This window comes from Canis lupus, chromosome 16 (genome assembly GCF_003254725.2).
Source record: "Canis lupus dingo isolate Sandy chromosome 16, ASM325472v2, whole genome shotgun sequence".
Classification (NCBI taxonomy): Eukaryota; Metazoa; Chordata; class Mammalia; order Carnivora; family Canidae; genus Canis; species Canis lupus.
The window spans coordinates 360,570-378,314 of record NC_064258.1 but is presented as its reverse complement, the minus strand read 5'-3'; the positions used below and the strand labels follow the sequence as shown (position 1 = coordinate 378,314).

Sequence of the window (17,745 nt, the reverse complement as noted above, 5' to 3'; positions counted from 1 at the left end):
CTGCACGGGCACGCTCCGCGCCTCTGCTTCCCCTCCCCGCCTGACCGCGATGCCATCAAGGGAGCCGGGTGACACGACAAGCACGATGTCAACCTACACAGGTGTGTGGGGTCCTGGGAGAATGAGGCCCCGGTGGGGCCGTGGGGCCGGGCCCTGACCTGCTCGGCGCCTCAAAGCGCCCACACACAGACGAGGGTACAGCAAAGTCACTGGGCCCCCGGCGGGGGGGCACTGGACGCCAGAACCGAGCGGCCGGGGCGTTATCTCTGCGAGATCTCTCTCCTGATGGTCTCTATGCCTCTGAGGCTCACGAGTTATTCACAGAGACGCAGGGACTTGGCGTGAAGGTGATGAGAGAGGCTCTAACCAAGACAGACTTGCCTTTGGGCTTCACGCCAGACTGGGAACACGGCGGGGAGCCCAGCGGGGGCTGGAGGCTGGTAGGACGTCCCGAGGTCACGAGGACGTGCTCAGAGGCCTGGGCTTCTGGGTGAGCGAGAATCAGCAGAAATGCAGGTAGGAGCCCCCCGGCCCCAAAGGATGCTCTGTGCGCACACCCCGAGCAGGGCCGGTGGTCCAGCCGCAGCCAGGGCCGGCGGCACGAATTCTGTGGCCGTCACACTCCAGGAGGCCCCGGGTGACCGGTGGGCCACACCGCCCAGCTACGTGGGCCCCGGATTCCTGTCCCGCGGAAGCAGGGACGAAGGGCAGATGCCGCTGCCATGGCACGGTCCTAACCGCCACTGGGGTCATTGGCCACACACAGACGTACTTGCTGCAACGGGCCAGCTCAACCCCGAAAGGGGTCCGGCCCGGGCAGCGTGACAGGCACGGGGACACGCACAGGGAGGATTTGTCCCACGACTTGGCCTTCGTCGGGTAAAGTCGTCGTATTCACGAGGGTCAACCAATCACAGCAACGTGGCGCCAACTGGAGCACTGCGGTGGAGACCCCAAGAGGTGGACCTGTTGTTTCCGGGACATCGGCAGGCGACCCCCAAAGTCTTAGGGCGTCCCCTGGGGTTTCCCCAAAGAGCGGCCTCGGGGGAACCACGAGCCCAGCCTGCTCGGCTGGCTCCTCCTGGAAGTGCACACACGCCTCATGGGCCAAGCGGACGTGCGGTTCTCGTGCCAGGAGGAAGGCGGCAGCCAGCGCTCCGCCCGGAGCCCTCCATCGCTCCTCCGAGGCTGGGCACGTGCGTCCTAGGAGGCCCTGGCCTGCCTTCCCCGCCCCAGCACTCATCCCGGTGCGCCTCACTCCGCGGCGGCCTTTGTCATCCGTCACGGCCACCCGGAGCAGTGGCGGGAACGGGACCGGCACCGACCCCACGGAGCATCCCACGGAGCGCCCACCGCGCGTCAGCTGCGCCCGCAACACCTTCCACCACAAGGGCCCGGGCGACGTCACCTGCGCCGCGGAGCAGGTTTACTGCCCACGACCCCTCAGGTCGCCCGGGGGGCGCTCGCAGAAGCCGGCGCACAGGGCGGGGGCCCCCTACCCGGCCGCGCGCCCCACACCGCACACGCCCGGGCTGCCTGCCCTCCCCGCCTGCGGCTCCCGCTTCATTGTCTGCTCCCGGCTTTCCGGAGCTGTAATTGGGAAAATTGCAGGCGTGGAAGGTGTAGAACACGATGGCCTGACGTGTGTCTACATTGTGAGCTCTTTGCCGCAGTCACGTTAATTACCCATCGTGCTCCCTTGGCTGCGCGCGAGGGAGAGAAGCCGAGACCCACCCTCTCAGCAAACCCCAAGTGGCCAGCCAGGCCCCACGCACCGCCGCTCAGTAGATCCCGGCTCGCTCACCTCGCCCCTGCAGGTCTGCGCCCAGACCCGCGTCTCCCCATCTCCGCACGCCCAACCCCGGAAACCACCACTCTATCCCCTTTCACTTGACTTTGAGGTACCTGGGGGTTTTCTAATATTTCGCATGCAAGTGACACCATAAAGGGTTCGTCTTTTTCAGGCGTATTTCACTTAGCAGATTCTCCGGGTTCGTCCACGCTGTTGCAAACAGTGCGGTTTCCCCTTTACACGGCTGAACGATATTCCGTCGTTTACAGACCGTACGTCACGTCCTTTACCCATTCGTCCGCCAGTGGACACTCAGATTGCTTCTGTATCGTGGCTGCCGGGAATGAGGACTTCGCAAGCGAGAGAGTACAGATGTCCCTCTGAGATAATGATCTTATTCCTTTCGAATAAAAACCCAGAAGTGGAACTGCGAGATGATAAGAAAGTCTAGGTCTTCCGTTTTGAGGAACCGCCACACTGTCCTCAAGAGCGGCCGCCCCGGTCTGCATTCCCAGCAACACCGCGCAGAGCTACCCTTTCCGCGTATCGTCGCCGACACCTGTTATCTCTTATCTTTTCCACGACAGTCGCTCAAACAAGTGTGAGACGACAACTCGCTGTAGTTTGCGTTTCCTTGATGATGAGCGACGCCGAGCACCTTGTCACGTGCCTGTTGGGCATCCAGACGGCTTCTTTGGGAAAGTGCTATTTAGTTCCTCTGCCCATTTCTTAATCCCGTTATGTGGTTGTCTGTTACGGAGCTGTAGGAGTTCTTTGTATATTTTGGATACTAATCCCTCATCAGACACATGACGTGCAATAGCCTCTCCCATTCTGTGGGCTGCCTACCCGTTTTCTTGACAGCGTCTTCGGCTGTGTGGAAGCTTTCGAGGTGGATGTAGTGCCACTGGTTGACGTTTGCTGTTGCTGTCATGCCCAGGAAATCGCTGCAAAGACCAACATCAAGGAGATTTTCGTCTGTGTTCTAGTCATTTTATGGGTTCAGGTCCTACACTCAAGTCTTTGATTCAGCTTAATTTTTTGAGTGGTTGAGACCCAAGTGCAGCATCACTCTTCTGCATGTCATTACCCATCTTCCCAGCATGGCTTGTGGAACCGGTTATCCTTCCCCGATGGATGTCCCTGGCATCCTTGTCAAAGATGATGCACACGTGGGCTTATTTCCAGGCTCCACTGGTGCTCCACTGGTCACTGTGCCTATTTCGACATCAGCGCCACACTGTTCTCATCACTACGGTTTTGCAATATGGCCCGAAATCAGGGAGTGTAATGCCTCCAGCTCCGTTCCTTCTGAAGATCGCTTTGGCTATTTGGGGTCTTTTGTAGTCTCAGGTGAATTTTAGGGCTGTTTCTATTTCTGTAAGAAACGCCATTGGAATTTTGACAGAGATTGTGTTCAATCTGCAGATTGCAGTATGGATATTTTAACGATATCAATTCTTTCAATCCAAGACCATGGGCTATCTTTGCATTTATTTGTGTGCTCCTCGATTTCTTTCATCAATGTCCTACAGTTTCCAGAGTACAGGTCTTTCACCTTATAGGTCAAACTTATTCCTAAGTATTTTACTGTTTTTGATGCCACTGGAAATGAGATTCCATCCTTAATCTCTCTTTCAGACAGTTCACCGTTAGTGTCCAGAAATGCAATGGATTTTTGCACGTTGGTCTCATATCCTGCGACTTTACCGAATTTATTTGTTAGTTCTAAGAGTTTTTCAGTGGACTCTAAGGTTTTATATGGTATTTGTTCCTAACACTGGACTTTTATAAATTCGAGGGAACATTCAACTGTACGAACGGTCCTGAATCACTGTGTTAAAAAAAAAATAATTTTAAAAAACAGCAGCAGTCCCCGCGAAGAGCGTAATCTGTGCAGGTTTTAATACAAAGAGACTATACACTCTGTTCCCAGATAAGGATAAACATGCTAATCTCAGCATTTCTGGGCCCATCACCATGTAAGGCCATGACTCTGCCTCCAAAGACCAGTCCTGATGGCTCTACGTGTGGATGACATCAAATGCGTGCATTACACAAACATGTTCATTGCAGTTTCCCCAGAATCTCATTACTTTCACTCGCTTACATGAAAATGAAAAGAATTCCATCGACCCTAAATGCAAAAACGTCCCTTTCATTAAAAAACAACAACACACACTTGCCTCGTTACTCCCATTACCTTTTGCTCCATCACAGCCCTCGTCCAATTTCCTGCTAAAATCATTAGCACGTCCTCTGAGCTGAAGGACAGAGGCCCCACACGCTGGACTCGGTTTCCCTACCCGTGACACAGGTGGCCAGGGGGTTAGCAGAACACGCAGTGCAGGACAGCGCCAGCTGGGAGCTCCTCGGACGCACTGCACATGCCCGCTTCTACCACCAATACTCAGCCCGAGTCTCTGAAGACGCCCCTGAAATGCACCAACTGTGCTCCTTACGCGCCTCCTCCTTGCTCCTCTGCATCACAACGTCCCTCACTGCCGGGCGCCGAGCACCCAGCGAACGGCAAGGCTGGAATCCTCCACCCAAGGCCAAACTCCCAGTCCACTGGGATGCCCGTCCTGCTTCCACATTAGCCCTGCGCCCGCGTCACCCCGAGCCCCCCCAGCACAAGCGCCCTCACAGCACAACGTGGGTGCCCCTGGATCACACCCCGCCAGCCTTCACACACCCGCCACCTCCGCACCCCAGCACAATCGCCCAGGGGGACAGCACACGTAGCGGAAGACACGGAACGTTTCCCAAGAACCATCACGTACTCAGCACACCGCAGAGTGCTTGCAGGGACGCCCCGCTATCCGTGGGGCATGGGCTCACCGCCCACCACTTGTCCGTACTCACTCCTCGCATTCCCGCCCTTCTACGTGACCAGGCGGACGTGCACACGGAGCACTTCTCTGTGCAGCGGAGCACTCGCGTGGCTGAGGGCCGGCGGCTGACCTAGCGGCCTTCCCAGGGAACACCGCTCTCGGCTGAAAGAACTCCAGCAGACAATACACAGCTATTCAGACTCACAGATGAACAAAGGGTGCCTGTCACAGTGAGGAAAACAACTGGCAGCGTTCGGCCAATGACAAAATTTGAGATTTCAAGTGAAAATTGGAATCTGGGGAGACACGTATCCATCCCCGTGGGCCCGACAACTCCTGACACTTTTCTGATACAGCGGACACTGATATATCAGAACAAATAAGGGGTTTTTCTTGGTATTTTAGGATAAATGTGTTAACACCGAGAAAAATCTGCTGAACCCGTTGCACCGGTATTTTCCAAATGACCGCCGCAGGACGTCCCAGGGTCACGCCCGGCCAGAAGATGTACTCAAAGTGCCAGACCGGCTAATGGATCTTAGTGGAGCAGAGCAGGGAAAGCGTGTCGACACGGCTCCAGATCCCACACCAAAACTAAGCTTTAAGAAGCATCGCTTGAGTTTTGGTTTGGTGTCAGAAAAGAATACCCACCATAATCTGCAAAGGTCATCAAAACGCCGCCTTTTTCAAATACCTATCTGCGTGAAGCTGGATTTTCCTCAGATACTTGAACCAAACAGTGTGTTTCTGATGGTTCATCGTATGTGTCAACTTGACCAGGTTACGAGATGCCCCGAGTTCTGGTCGGATGCGTTCTGGATGTGTGTGGGTATGTCTGGATGAGCTTCAGAGCTGAATCTGAATCTTCAAGCAAGGGAAGCAGATTGTCCTCCCTGGCCAGGGTGGGCCTTGTCTAATCAGGTGAGGACCTAAACAAAATGAAGTGCAGAGGAAGAATTCTCTCCGCCCGACTGCCCTTGACCTAGGACATCAGTGCTCTCCTGCTTCTGGACTCAGACTTGGGCTGGAATTTATACCGCTTCTCCAGCTTACCACCAGCCAATCTGGAGCACCCACAACCTCCTTAACCACATGAGCCCAATCCCTTATGACAAATCCCATGGGTTCTGTTTCTCTGGAGAACCCGGCCTAATATAAGGCGGAAACAGGCTGAATACAGAAGCAGATGGGAGAATCCAGCCCCTCCACTAAGTCACAACAAACAAAAGCACAAAACATACACGTAGGTACACACACGGCAGCCTCACGCTTCTCGTTGTACAGAATGAGAAGCGGAACAGCGTGATACCAAAGATTCTGTTCTGCCATGAAGAAAAGAACCTGCCAAAGCAATTCTTAAAAAGTGTGTGTCCGTACATAAAATACTGGGTAGCTACGGAAACACTGTGATTTCTAAAAATCTACTACGGGATAACACTTGCAGTAGGCAAGCAAAGAGACGTGAAGCTCCGTACAGAGCAAAACAACTCTGTCAAAACAGATGTGACCAACGGGCTCATCCCCATGTGAGAACGCCGGGCAGGACGGAGTCACCCCAACTCGGTTCAGCAAGGGTGGACCGCGCAGTACATCTCACGGGGAAAACCAGCCAAGTCATGAAAAGTAACAGAAATAGCACCAACTCCAGAACGAATCAACCATGAAACTGGGTCAGAACTGGAAAAGCAGAAGAAATATTAGAATAAAATACGCAGGACATCCTTACGGCCGCAGAAAACGGGAAGGGGCCTCAAATGACAAGCCAACACAGAGATTAAATGAGATGATGGTAGATTTGAACAAGCCGCACCTGAGAACTTTGCCGAGACAAACACTCCACAGGGCGCCTGGGGGTCAGTGGGTGAGCGTCTGCCTCTGGCTCAGGTCATGACCTCAGGGTCCTGGGATCGAGTCCCGAGTCGAGCTCCCTGCTCAGCGGGGAGCCTGCTGCTCCCTCTGCCTCTGCTGTCCCCCCACTTGTGCTCTCTCTTCGTCTCAGATAAATAAATGAATAAATAAATAAATGAAAATACTTCACAGACGAAAGAATCAGACAAACAACCAGAAGGCTTGCAGTGCAGAATGCGGAACGGTAAGAAACTGCCCCCCGACACCTGCGGGCCAGAGTCCATCAAAGGCTGGCAAGTATGCGGCCGGATGTAACGGTGAGATGCCAAGTGCTTGTAAGACAGAATGAGAACTCAAGAAGAAAAGATAATGAATAATCTGATTTTCTTAAAGATGTATTTATTTATCTGAGGAGAAGAGAGAGTGCCCACACGCTGAGCGGAGACACAGGAAGCCGAATCCCGAGCGGACTCCGTGCGGAGCGCGCAGCCCAACGCAGAGCTCGACCTCACGGCCCCAAGGTCGTGACCCGGCGGGGAGCAGGCCAGGCGCTCCGCTCACTGCGCCCCCGGTGCTCCGGTACCCTGAGCTTCTGAGCGAACGAAGACCTGAAGGTCCAGCTCAGGACGGGGGCAGCACCGGAGCCTCAGTGTCCGCTCGCAGGCCCGCCCTCCCCTAACCACCGCGGAATGGGAGCCTACAGTCAAAGCACGTGCCGCTTCTCAGCTATCGACGGCTCGCAAAGACCAACGCTGCCGAGCTCCGGGAGGGGGCGAGGCACCCGGGCCGTGGGTGCGGGGTGGGCACCGGTCCCGCCTCACGCTCAACGAAGTCCCGCGGGCATCTCCCAGCCTCGAAGACACACACGTGCAGGCCGCGGCAGCGCCGTCTGCACGCCACGCGCCGGGCCCCTGGTCACGGGTGTCTGAGCCTGGGGCCCCAGCACGGCCCAAGCACCGGCCCGACGCTCCGACGTTGCTTCCTGCTGTCTCGGGGCGCTGGGCGGCCAACGTCTGCGGAGCCTCGGGACCGGGCCTCGCGGGCAGGCCCATGGCCCCGGCCTCCATGAGCCGTCGCAGAGGCCACCACGGCCCTGAAGGCCCCGGGACAGGGCACCCCTCAGACTGTGGCCCTGACGGCCCTGGGGACAGGGTGCCCCCTCACGGCGTGACGTCCTTACACGCTGCGCAGAGCTGTCTTGTCTCACTCTAGCCGGTGCCTAACGTATATTTGTTTTCTACCCGGGAAGAGCCGTCACCCAAGTAGCCTTGGCAAAGCCCCGGTGCCTCCTCCCTCCGGCCTCCTCCCCCTCCTCGGCCTCCTGCCCTCATTCCCTGGCACGCTTCCCTTCCAGGCTGTTCTCTCCTAGTCCGCAATGCGATTGGGGCAAAGCCTTTCCGGGGAGCACTTCTGCTGGGTCTGATCCTGCCCCTTTTGGATTCATCTCCCTCTCGGGGCAAAATCCCCAGAACTCACATTTGTCTACACCCATCAGGACCAGAACTCCAAGGTCGCTGCGCCGCAGCCTTCCCACTGCCTCATGCAAAGTATGACCAGGTCGGGCTCACGAAAGCACCACCAGTGACAGCCGAACCATTTGCGACCACCTGAGGGTTCCTGGCGGAGCGACGTGTACCAGAGCCATAAGCAGTGGCGAGGGCGCAGAGCTGAGGTGGCATCAGTGGGGCTCGGGGGAGCTGAGGGAGCCACAGCCAGACACGAAACTCCATCCCCACCCCACTGCCATCTGTGCCTTTTCCTGGGAGGTTCCAGAATCAGAGATAAGAAAGCCTCTATGTGGGATCCCTGGGTGGCGCAGCGGTTTGGCGCCTGCCTTTGGCCCAGGGCGCGATCCTGGAGACCCGGGATCGAATCCCACGTCGGGCTCCCGGTGCCTGGAGCCTGCTTCTCCCTCTGCCTGTGTCTCTCTCTCTGTGACTATCATAAATTTAAAAAAAAAAAAAAGCCTCTATGTGCAAGTGTCCCAGCTTCGTGAAAATGAAGTTTTTTCTTCTACTGTCACCACATACAGAACACGAGGTAAGACAGGAGGTGGAACGTCAAGTAAGGGACTTGAAGGTCAAGAATGAGCCAGAAAGGGATCCCTGGGTGGCACAGCGGTTTGGCGCCTGCCTTTGGCCCGGGGCGCCATCCTGGAGACCCGGGATCGGGTCCCGCGTCGGGCTCCCAGTGCATTGGGCCTGCTTCTCCCCCTGCCTATGTCTCTGCCTCTCTCTCTCTCTCTCTCTCTGTGTGACTATCATAAATAAATAAAAATTAAAAAAAAAAATAAAAGAATGAGCCAGAAAGGGAACAGTAAAAATAGGAACCTGAGTCCCAGAATACATGCCTGCCCTTCCCTACCGTCACCGTATCACCAACAGGACCACCACAGTCACCATTATCACCAACACCACCCCCGGGGCCACCACTGTCATCCTCACCATCATCGTCACCACCAACGCTACTATCACCACCATCATCACCATCAATACCACCACCATCATCATTCTCACCATCATCAACATCTTCATCATCACCATCATCACCACCATCATTGCAATGATCATTTTTACGATCAGCATTATCACCGATGCCATCAAGGTCACCACCATCATCATCATCATCAACACCAGCATTATTATTACTGTCATCACTGATGTCACCACCATCATCGTAACTGTCATCACCACCATAATCGGCTTGACCACCAGCATCACCGTCACCATGATCATCATTACACGCACCTTACCGCCAACCTCAGCATCATCCTCTCCACCACCACCACCACCATCACCACCTCCACCATCACCATCATATCACTGCCATCAGCACCACAATCAGCAGCATCATTGCCTTCATCACCTTCATCACCATCAACAACACTACTAGACACTTTTTTTTTTTTTTAAGATTTATTTCCCCATGAGACACACAGAGAAGAGAGAAGCAGGCTCCCTGCAAGGAGCCCGACGCGGGACTCGATCCCGGGACCCCCGGGGTCACGCCTTGGTCTGAGGGCAGACGCTCCACCGCTGAGCCGCCCCGGCATCCCTACTGCACACCTTCTTGAGCCAGTCACCACTCGGTGTGCTCCGTGTAAGCCATTATTCGCTAGAGGAAAATTCGAGCACAGACAGGCAGAGTGCGAAGCCTGGCAGCCTGGCTCCACGGTCCCCACGCGACGCCAGCATCCCTCCTGCTTCTCCAGCCTTCCCCCTTCCCCCACAGTCTCACGACGCGGGCGGGCGTGACTGCTTAGACACCGTGTGTACCGGGCGGGCCTCCTGGTCTCCGGGGCCCACACACAGGCTCCGCACACAGAGGCACGTGACGCGTATGACTCGCAGGAGACAAAGCTCCCCGGGCTCTCCTTCGCGGTCTTCACGCTGCCGTGACAGAAGGAACAGACCTGACAACGCGCTGTCAGGGGCACTGAAGAGAACCACGGAAAGGCCACCGCTCCCCTGAGCAGCCAATCACGGATACCCGCACGACCCTGCCGGGCCCTGTCTACACCCGCATGACCCTGCCCGGCTCCCAAACCCGGCCCTGGGAGCAGCATGCGCACACCCTGCCCCCGCACATCCACAGGGAGACACCTCCACGCTGACGAGTCAGTCCCCAGGAGACGCATCCTTCACAGGCCCTCTTCGCCTGACGCCGTCACCGGGTGCCCATTCGAGGCTGGAGCCAGCACAGTGATCCCTCCAGCAGGAGCACCGAGTCCCGAATGCACGACCCCTCCGGCCCCGGCGGCAGCTCTCGGGGGCCAGGGGAGGGGGAGGCCCCCGGCCCGTTCTGGGAGAAGGGAGGGGGCCCGCGCGCCCAGAAAAGGAGACAGAGACACCGGGGATCAGGGAGGGAGGGCGCGGGTCCTCCGGAGGAGCAGCCACACCAGCTCCCCCCACCCTCCGGCCCCTTCCCGGCAAGAGGGGCCCCGAGAGGCCCGTGTCGCCCCCTCACTGCGGATGCCCGACCCTCGCCCCCGCAGCCCAGCGCAGGGCAGCCCTGCAGACAGCACCGCGGGTCCTCAGGGGGGACGGGGACCAAGAGGCAAGCCCGACGCAAACGAAGGCCGCCAGCGACACCCGCCAACCACAGGGCACCACCCGGCAGCCCACGCCTCCTCCGGGCCCAGCCTGCCCCACACTGTGACACAGGCCCACACCCCACGGGGACCCTGGGGCTCTCGGGACCAGAACCACCGCCCCCACAGGCCCGCTGCGCAGGTCTCCGACTGCACAAGCAGCGGGCCGCCTGGGTGTGAGCTTTGGAGCACCGGCAGCCACAGAGCCTGACGACAGGCCGAAGGCCCAGCACCGACGTGCAGAGCGCCCGCCTGCCAACTGTGCTGAGGGTCGGCGTGCGCGACTGTGAGGCCGAGCCACGAGGGCCACGGCGCCCCCAGCACGGCCAGCAGCCTCGCTCCTTCTAGCCACGCTCCTCCCCAGCTGCAAGGGGGTAAGCTCAGTGGACCGGCCGGCAGCGGGGGGGGGGAACACCCGCCAGGAAGGGGCGCCACCACTGAACATTTGGGAACCGCCCCCACCCCCCACCCCCCCGCCCCGAAAGCAGCTTTTCATTTGGGTTTTGCTCGAGTGTTTGCTGCGGTTCTGTTTCCTCGGCGGGTGAACGACAGACGTGCACTCACCTCGGCATAAAATCCCGTGGCTGTCGATAATCTGCTTGCAAACCCCACAGACCTTGGGCTTTTTAAAGACTTTGTTCTTAAAGCTGTGCAGGCTCGTGAACTCCTCCAGCTGAAAGAGCAAAGGGAGAAACTGTCAGCTCCACGAACCAGTTTGTTTGCTTTTCTCTCTTCTCTTTCAGGAAGTGGGACGTCTAGCGGAGTCCGGGAAAAGCTAAAACAGGAACCTTACAGTTAAACAGGGAAGAACAAGCAGCCATGCCGCCAAGGCCGGGATTCCCCCGGGGGCCGCGGATACCCCGTCAGCATTCCCAGTGCCAGGGCCCAGCCGGAAGCCCACAGCTGCCCCGCTTGCCGATCCCCTGAGACTGGGCCAAGGCCGTCAGGGTGCCGCGCTCGTCAGCACTGCTTATAGGACCATGTACTAGCGTCCACGCTGCAGGCCAACGGCTACTGCTATGACAAAGTCATCCACAGGCACTGCCAGAAGATGCTCAGCCAACAGAGGAAGCTAGTGACTGAGTCTCCTGGCCCCTGGGCCTCTCCGGATGCAGCTGGGCTCACGAGGATGGAGAAGCATTCGCGTGAGGCCAGTGTGCTAAGATATGTGGTTCCTCCCTACACCGGCCCGGCACTGAATCCACGACACACGCCGGCTCGGGGACTACACGAACCACTCGCCCACCAGACCCCTCTTTGCAGGGTCAGGGCTCATGGCCATATCTGATGATCTTACAAAAATTCAATTTGCCTGAGAAACCAAACGCCAGTCAGTCTACCCGATTGGTGATACGTTTGAGCGTCTCCTCTGAGTGCACAGATTCACTGAAGCCGGTACTTAGCACCGGAAGATTAAATGTTAGCCAGAATGGGAAACAAATGGTACAACTACAGCTTCTTACACATGTTTTTAGATCTACAACAATCTGGTGACTCAGCAATCCACTCCTAGAGTCACGAACTGGAACGAATGCATATGCCCACAAAAGTTTTGTGCAAGAATGGGCAGATCTGCCTTACTTAACAGTGCAAGATTTCCAAACAGAAAATAACTCAAACACCCATCCAAAGGAGACTGGGTACACAAACTGCGATACAGTCCTACGGTGGAACACTGTTCAGGAGCACGGAAGAGCTTACTACCGTTATATGCTACTAACCATGGATGAGCATCGAAAGCTCATTGATAACACATGCATGAATTATTGTGCTGAGCGAAAGAACTCTGAGAGGAAAGCACACAGTGATGACTATTTATCGGACGTTCATGAACAGGCAAACAAATCTCTCCAGTTCCCCAGAGGCAGGAAAACAGTGAGGTGAGCTCCATGACTGCTCCAGATTCCTGCATCAAGGAAGGCCCCAGGATGCAGAGAAGGAGGGGACCAGGGAACTAACTACCTGGGACTGAGGAGACGGTGCTAAGCATTCATGCAAAACAGGGCAGCAAGAGTTCACTTGCCACAGCACCTTGAAACAGAGCCGCGTGGAACCCCTAAGATGTGCACAGGGCCCTCTGATGAGTACATGTGTGCAGTGTGTGCACACATCACAGTACAAACTGCCCGGAATAAAGTACAGAAAGGAGAGACCACCTAATTAAACACAGATAAACAGACAGAGCATCAGTGAGCTGTGGGAAAGTTCAAGCAGCCTAACACACGTGTAATTGGAGTCTCTGTAAAGTTGGGGGGGGGGGTAATTGAAAAAATAAAGCCTAAAACTTTCCCAAAATCTAAGCAAAATTATCAACCCAAAAACTGAAGAAACTCAACAAATCCCAAGTACAAGAAGTGTGGCCGAAACAACACCAAGGCACATGATAATCACACTGCTCCAACCCAGTGATATACAGAAAATCGTAAGTGCCCCCCAGAGGGAAGGAAAGGACACAATGCGACAGGGGACCAACCATTAGCACAAGAGCAGATTTCCCACAGAGAACAAAGCCAGTGAGAAAATGGCAGAGAGACAGAGAGCGCCCAGAGAAATTCTGACCTAAAATTCTGGACCCAGCAAAAACAGCATTCAAAAAGTAAAGTGAATTTTAAAATTCTTATGATACGCAAAAGCTGAAACACATCCATCCCCAGATGACACCTACTACAAGTTAAACATAGTCTGAGTGCAAGGAAAGTGATCACAAGTGGAAAGACCACTTTACACAGAAGGAACAGCACCAGAAATGTTAAGTATGTGGATAAATACGTAATATTTTCTTTTATATTGAAAACTCACTACAAGATAATTAACTGTTTAATAAAAAAAAACCAATAGTGATGTAATGTGAGCTTCAACAGACGTAAAACTAAAATTTCTGATAAAACAGCACAGGGGCACCTGGGTAGCTCAGTCAGTTAAACGTCTGCCTTTGGGATGGATCATGATCTCAGGGTCCTGGAATCAAGCCCCGTGTTGAGCTCCCTGCTCAGCAAGGAATCTGCTTCTCCCTCTCCCTCTGCCTCTGTCCGCCATTCGTGCTTGCTTTCTCTCTCTCTTTCTCAAATAAAATAAAATATTAAAAAACAAAGAAAAGCAGTACAAAGCTCAGGAAAAAAGAAATGTAGGTTCTACTGCAAGGCTCTCATACTATTCATGAAGTCATACACTCTCATGTGAAGCAGACTGTGAGAAACTAGGGATATGTACTATAAATCTCAAAGCAACTACTAAAATAATGAGTGATAGGTAATAATCCAACAAAGGAGAGAAAATGAAATTATTTTTTAAAATTTCAACTAATTTAGTCAGTGGAGCACAAGACCCTTGATCTCCGGCCCTGAGTTCAAGCCCCACATTGGGTGTAGAGATCACTTAAAAATAAAAGTTTTTAAAATAAAAAATTAAAGTAAATAAAAGTTCAACTAATCTAAACATGGCAGAAAAGAGAAAGCAGAGCAAAGGCTAGGTAAAAGAAACAAAACAAACAGCAAATGATGATTTAAATCTAACTGTATTAGTAGTCACATTATGTACATAGTTTAGATGCCTTAACTCAAAGGCAATGGTTGTCAGATTATATTCTTCTAAAAAGTGAAAAGACAGGGATGCCTGGGTGGCTCAGCAGTTGAACATCTGCCTTTGGCTCAGGTCATGATCCTGAGGTCCTGGGATAGAGTCCTGTATCGGGCTCCCTGCAGGGAGCCTGCTTCTCCCTCTGCCTGTGTCTCTGCCTCTCTCTGTGTGTCTCTCTTTAAAAAAAATAAAATAAAATAAAGACAAGACAGAGAAAACATACAAGGGTAATGTTAAATGAAAGCTGGAGTGGCTATATTAATATCAAACAGAGTCAATTCCAGGTTAAAGAATGTTACTATTGATAAAGAAAGGGATTTCACAATAAGAGGGTATATGCATTAAGAGAACATATAATCCTAAACATTTATGCACCTATTAACAATACTTTCAAAATCCATAAAGCAAGAAATGATAGAATTGCAAAGACATAAATAGACAAATGTGTAAATATTGTCAGAAACTTATTTCTCGGGTGACGGGCACTGACAGCAGCACTTGACTGGATGAGCACTGGGTGTTATACTATATGTTGGCAAATCAAACTCCAATAAAAAAATTCAAAAAAAAAAAAGGAAACTGTGTCTCTCTCTTTTAGACTGAACTGTGCTCTAATGAAATTCATATGTTAAAGCCTTAACCCTGAATATGTATGTAGAGATGGGACATTTTAAACTGGTGAATAAGGTCAAACATGGTCATAAGGGTGGGATCCTACTCCAGTAGGACTGCTGCCCTTACAAGAAGAGGAAGAGATACGGGCGGGGAGGTGGGGAGGCTTGCACACTGAGAAAAGTCCATTTAAGGAGTCAGTGAGAAGACAGTCATCTAAAAACCAAGGAAAAAGGCCTCAGAAAAACCAAGGCTGTCAGCACCTTGATCCTGGACTCCCAGCCTTCAGAACTGTAAGAAAATAAATTACTGCACTTAAGTCCTGCAGTCCACAGTATTTTGTTACAGCAGCCCCAACAAGCTAATAGACCCGTTCTTAATCACTAATAATTATTTTTATCAATAATAACAATTGATAGTTATTGCAGGAAATAACCAAAGATACATAACATTCTCAAAAGACCTGACCTAATTGACACTGATAGACTATCTGACCCAACAGCAACAGAATACACATCCTTTTCAAGCACACATGGAATGTTTAATGAGGCAGACCACAGTCTAGGACATAAAACACGTCTAAATAATTTTTTTAAGTCTAAATAAATTTAAAAGCATTCAAACCATACTAAATATGTTCTCCAATCACAACGGGATTATATTAGAAACCATAAATAAAAGATCTCCATAAAATTCCCAAGTTTTTGGAAACTAAACACATTTATAATTTTTTTATTATTATTTATTCATGAGAGAAGAGAAAGGCAGAGACACAGGCAGAGGGAGAAGCAGGCTCCCTGCGGGGAGCCCAATGGGGGACTGGATCCCAGGACCCCAGGATCACAACCTGAGCCGAGGGCAAACACTCAACCACTGAGCCTCCCAAGTGCCCCCAACAACACACTTCTAAATAATACATCATAGCAAACAGGATTTATCCCAGGGGGGCAAAGTTGGTTTAACATTCAAATACCAAACAATAAACTAAAAAAGAAACCTACACAATCTTTCAATTAATCAGGAAAAAGAAAAAAAAAAAGTCTGACAAAATCCAACATACACTTTCTGATAAACACTCTCAAATCAAAATAGAGAAAGGGTTCCTCAACTCGATAAAACCTATAGCAAACCCCAAATTAACAACAACAGACTGAATGCTTTCCCTTTAAGCTCTGGAATGAGGCACAGATGTCTGCAATGAACATTTCTATTTAACACTAACCAGTGCATCTGGGCAAGAAAAATAAATAAAAAGTATCCAGTTTGCAAAGGAAGAAGTGAAACTGTCCTTAGTCACAGACACCACTGTCTATAAAAACAAACAAAAAAAAGTTATGAAATGTACAAAAAACCCTCTAGAACTAACAAAGAAGTTTAGCCAAGTTGAAGGACAGGAGTTCACTGGATGTACAAACTACTTCCTAGCAATGCACATTCAGAAACTGAAACTCAAAGAATATTACCATTTATAGTATCATCAAAAACATTAAGTCTTAGGAGTAAATCTAACAAAAGACGTGAAACACCTAAAAGATAAAAAAAAAAGGAAACAAACCACAAACCAGGGCAGCCCAGGTGGCTCAGCGGTTCAGCGCCTGCCTTCGGCCCAGGGCGTGATCCTGGAGACCCAGGATCGAGTCCCACGTCGGGCTCCCTGCACAGAGCCTGCTTCTCCCTCTGCCTGTCTCTCTCTATTTCTGTCTCTAATAAATAAATAAAAATCTTTAAAAATTCTTTAAAAATACATAAAAATAAAAAAAAACATTCTCACCTAACCATATATTAAAAAAAAAAAAAACACAAGCCATTTCAGAAAGAAAGTGAGGAAGACCTGGAGACAGAACGGAGGGATATACCATGTTCATGGATGGTAAGCCTCACTCGAGTCAAGATGCAGTTCTTCCGTACAACCTACAGATTCCACACCATCCCAATGGAGATCCCAGCAGGATTTTTTTTTAAATAATAAATAAGTCGGCAAATGGGTTCTAAAATTCATGTTTACATTCAAAGCACTAAGAACAGCCAAAACAACTTTGAAAATTGCACGTGCTTACATGCACAACTCGATGGTTTCAGACCACGACCCCTTACTCCCTGACCCACAGCCTAACCGCTCACAGCTACCATCCCCCGGTTGGCCTTATAAGGGCCTGGAACCGGCCGAGGGGGGATTCCCATGTGGGCAACTGCTCTGGCTGCTCCAGTCTTCCCTGCTATTCCAGCTGTCTGGAGTGCAGGCAGCTTACAGGTCCCCACATTCCACCTGCACCACTCCCAGTTCCTCTGCAGTCTTGTCGAATCCTCAGGCATCTTGTGGTGTTTTTGCTGATCTTGTCAAGCCTAAGGGGGCAGTGTCGTGCACCAAGCAGGATGCAGGTTCTGCTGCTTGCAGTGCACGCTCCGGGGCCCCGGGCACGTGCCTAGGGACTTGGGGACCCAAAGGATACTTCCCATCCCGCCTAGGAACAGAGCTACTGTAAATGACCAAATACTATAGATACCAGGTACCAGTCGTGCGCACCAGCAGCCGCAGGAATCACCAGGTCAGCTTTTTTTTTTTTTTAAACATTTTATTTATTTATTTATTCATGACAGGCAGAGACACAGGCAGAGGGAGAAGCAGGCTCCATGCAGGGAGCTGGATGTAGGACTCGATCCTGGGACCCTTGGGTCACGCCCTGGGCCGAAGGAGCCCCCCGGGCTGCCCATTTGCTCAGCTTTTGAAACCACTCTGTGTAAACCCCACCCCACCCAGTTAAGACAGACCATCTGGAGATGGGGCCAGAGTACACATTTTTTTTCCAAACTCACCCCATGATGCCAACCTGCAGCCAGGACTGGGTGCCACCACTACGTCGTGGACCACACCAGAAGGACCCACCCTGCGTAAACAGAAGGCACCCAATCACCTGCTCATTACAGGAGACTGAACTCTTTGAGAGCCCCCCAGTGCCTGCAAGACAGGGACCTCGGTGCTCCCACTGTGAAAC

At 52.4% G+C, this 17,745-nt stretch overlaps 1 protein-coding gene across 1 annotated transcript in view; it reads right to left on the bottom strand.

The window, feature by feature from the left end:
• The window catches only part of TNS3 (tensin 3), a 156,559-nt gene that overhangs the window by 122,459 nt on the left and 16,355 nt on the right, over window positions 1-17,745 (bottom strand). The window contains exon 2 of the mRNA XM_049095289.1: window positions 11,129-11,237. The gene's annotated coding sequence lies outside the window, so the exon portion shown is untranslated. The remainder of the gene's footprint in view (window positions 1-11,128; window positions 11,238-17,745) is intronic.